Raw genomic sequence first — 3,791 nt, forward strand, 5'->3', positions numbered from 1 at the left:
CTCTTATGATCGAAGGGAAGCAGCAGCAGATAGAGAGCCGCAAAAGGAAGTACGGACAAGGGAAGTACAATTCTGGAGCTCAGCAGAAGCCTCGTTTTACCCCGAACTCGGAAGGACACACTCATAATCATGGAGGCCATACCCACAATGAAGGGAGTTCGCATAACCACAGTGGCCCCAAGAATGGTAATGGGAATGGAGGAAGCAACGGACAGAACCGTTTCAACCCAGCAACACCCACCAGGAAGGATTTAAGTCACATTACTTGTTTCAAGTGCGGAAAGACTGGACACTACGCCACCGAATGCCCTGAAGCAAAGAATGGAAACGTCAATGGAAGCTCTGGGAAGAAGTCCAACCCTTTCAACAAGGAACAGGTGAACCACGTTAACGTGGAGGAGGTTGAAGAGCAGCCTGATACAGTTATAGGTAAGTTTTTGATTGGGTCACTTACTGCAATCGTTCTTTTTGATATTGGTGCATCACATTCATACATTTTGAGGGGATTTGTGGATAAGTATAAGTTGCCAACCAAAGTTCTTAAGACACCTATGTTAGTAAGCTCGCCAGAAGCTTAGTAAACTCATTTCGATCTGACTATTCAATGAAAGAATGAAGAACACAAATATTTTACCTTCAAACCGCACTATCATTTGTGACCAATTCTAGTAAGTAGATGGCAAGTTAGCAGAATACAACCATGGTAATAAGGGAATCGATGTAGATAATATCACATGTGCATTATTCTCCTTTGCCCAATGCCAAGCTGTGTTGTTGTCTATCTCACCACATGTTGCCACTGAACAAACCCTGGTGTTCGCATGAAGAAATGAGTTTCAAATACTCCCTTCGTTCCTAAATATAAATCTTTTTAGACATTTCAACAAGGAACTACATACAGAGCAATATGAGTGAATCTACACTCTAAAATATGTCTATATACATCCATATGATGTAGTCCATTTGAAACCTCTAAAAAGACTTATATTTAGGAACGGATGGAGTAAGAAATAAGGAGTAAAGCAGCTACATCACATCATTCTCTGATTTTATTTCCACAGCTACATATGAAGATGGTAGTATAATAGATATCCTGGTAATAACATGTGAGTAAGGGAAGATTCTATAAAAAAATAAACCAAGAGATTCTATAGAAATGCACTTTGTTGTTCGCTGCAATCATGATATTTAGGAACTTTCTTTCATATGCACCAGAAACGACTTTCATAACAACATCAAGCAGGCCATGATAGAATATCAATACATAATTGTTATCTATATTACACAGCAGTGCATAGTTATACAAGTTTATAAAGCAGCAAATCATATGCGAAAATATCACAGATGAGAAACCTATCTACCAAACACCAATATCGAACTGCCGATTTCATATTCCATTTTAATGCCATTGATGCTACATTTGTATTAATATTTCAACATATTTAAAGGACCAAAGGTCCTTTAGGACTAACTGTTGCAAGAATAGAAGAGCTTACACCCTGCTATTACGTTCAGCGGAGCCAAATAATGGTTGATTGAGCACAATCTCACTTCAAATTATGGTCTTAGCAGCATACAAGTTTGCTATGCCAAGATTAGTACCAATTTTGAAATAAAAACAAATTGTTGGGATCACAACAAAGTAAATTATGAAATAAAAAGAACAAGTGTCTAGCTTCTAATCAGTCGACTCTGAAAGCACCTGGTTGAGCTTCCATAATACCTGAACGAAGGACCTCTCAGTTCACGAGATAGAGAAACAATGCATTGACTGGACTAAAACAACACAAACATTATTTCTTGACAGGACCAATAGTCTCTACCTCACCTTCACTTTTTTCAAATTCTTAATTTAATTACTTAGTCAATGAAAAAAGGCACATCTTGGTAAGCCATCAGAGCTTGGCAAATAAAAGAGGCATTCATCATAACAGAACACACTGATTCAAACACAAAACCAGCATATCTACATTGTAGCTATTTTATCATTCCAAGTAACAAAGTAGCTTCCTTGATAAATGCATGAAAACTAAAAAAGGTACTGGTGAAAGTCATCTTGGTTTAAATTAAATTAGAAATAGCTGCATGAAAGTATCTTTTGGTTGGCTCAGACAGGGAAAATATTAATAGTCCAAAACAATTGTAAGAAAGATGCGGTTACCGTTAACTCGCCCAAGACAACTGACATAAAAAAGGGCCATCATGATGCAGGCCTCTGTAATCTACTGTCTCAATCCATTGTAAGGGTAAATTAATTTGTAAGACATATAGTACCATTATTGGTTTTAGTAGTCTTATTATTATGGTGCTAGACATCTGAACTGGCAAAAATCGGCTTCGCTACTCAGCACTCACTCGTTCATGCAATTGTGGCAGAATATAATATGTCAGTGATTCCAATTCTTTTACATAATGGTTCAGATAAACATCTTCATTTGTGATAATTTGGAAGAAATTTGTTGAATCTCCCAAAAAAGACCAAAGAACAATGAAGAAAAAATGGGCTACAGTCATTAGAAAGTCAACAATATTGTAAAAATAGTCGATCCAGCGGGGCATCAAGCCTTACCTCTATTTGGAGCTCGTCAAGCAGGTGGCTTTGTTCCATGGCATGGACGAGATGATCCTGTACATCATCTACGCCCCTGATATTCTGCAGCATGAGAGAGTGATCAAGAGGTTGACCCGGTGCGGCGCATGGTGCTCACCTTGCAAGGGAAACCGAGGAGCATGCAGCCGCGTACCAAGAGCATGGTGCCAACGTGCGTGCTGGATGCCAAGAACTTACTCGGTAACGAGCTGCTGTTGTGGTGCCTGCAGCGGCCGTTCGTGGAATGGCTTCGTCCGCGGGGATTAGCGGCCGTGGCGGCCCCAGGGATCTGCGGCGGTAGCGGCGTGCGGAGTGCGGCGACTCCACACAAGCACGACCTGCATGGAGTCCTGACCTGCCTGAGGTTCCGCGATGGTGCCGTCGATGGCGGCGGCAGAGGCGGGGAACCCTAAACAAAATATTGAGGAAGGTCGCTCAGCGGCGGCGATCCCGTACCTCGGCTCGGCGGCTGCGATCCCGTACCTCATCCAGCGCGCTCCTCCAGCTCCGTGGTTAGGTCCAGCGGGCGATGCTATTGGGCGGCATCGGCGTGTGGGGATCTGCAACGGCGGCAGCGTGTACGGATCCGCGTCAGCATCGGTGTCATGGGGATCGGCGACGGCGTCCTCCTGGGGATTGGCGGAAGTGGCAGTGGCCTGGGGACAGGCAACGGCGTCGGCAGCGTCACTGGGGATCCGCGGTGACGGCGGCGGCGTGGACGTATAACCCTATTACTAATGTCGACAGGAGCGGCGTATCGACAGGAGCGGCGTATCGTGCGGGGTGGTGTGGCGTATCATGCGTGGTGGGGTTTTTTTTTTGGGGCGGCTGATAGGCGCCGGCACACTGGGCTAACTTTGAGTCGGTCGCATCAGGACCGCACGATAAAAAGCTTCCTAACCACATGATCTCCTCTCTCTCCTTCTACTCGTTCTTCCTCCTCGCACTTTTCATGAATGAGCACATGACCGGCATCGAAGCACCCCCCCCTCCCCCCTCCCCCCTCCCCCCTCCGCGCTCGCCTGTCTCTGTCGGTCATCGCACTGGCCCCTGATGCTCGTTGTCGAATCTCGTCCCCACATAGTCGTGTGTCTCGGCGCACCATGAAAGAAATGATATAACAATTGAGAGCACCGATAGTAGCAAAACTCAAAACGGTTGTAGCAAAAAAATAAGTACACTTTTTCCACCAAACAAAAAA

At 44.4% G+C, this 3,791-nt stretch overlaps 1 long non-coding RNA gene across 4 annotated transcripts; it reads right to left on the reverse strand.

Moving 5' to 3' along the window:
- Positions 1-652: 652 nt before the first annotated feature.
- Positions 653-3,404, reverse strand: LOC125543926 (uncharacterized). 4 transcript variants are annotated; one of them, XR_015618773.1, is made up of 3 exons: positions 2,789-3,404; positions 2,570-2,653; positions 1,536-1,723 (listed from the first exon to the last, which is right to left on the reverse strand). It is a non-coding gene; the product is annotated as an uncharacterized LOC125543926 (long non-coding RNA). The 4 variants fall into 4 exon arrangements; XR_015618774.1 differs by lacking the exon at positions 1,536-1,723 and adding an exon at positions 653-855 and having other exon boundaries at positions 2,570-3,404; XR_015618772.1 differs by having other exon boundaries at positions 1,536-2,653.
- Positions 3,405-3,791: the final 387 nt, after the last annotated feature.

This window comes from Triticum urartu, chromosome 3A (genome assembly GCF_056163025.1).
Source record: "Triticum urartu cultivar PI428250 chromosome 3A, HENAU_Tu73, whole genome shotgun sequence".
Classification (NCBI taxonomy): domain Eukaryota; kingdom Viridiplantae; phylum Streptophyta; class Magnoliopsida; order Poales; family Poaceae; genus Triticum; species Triticum urartu.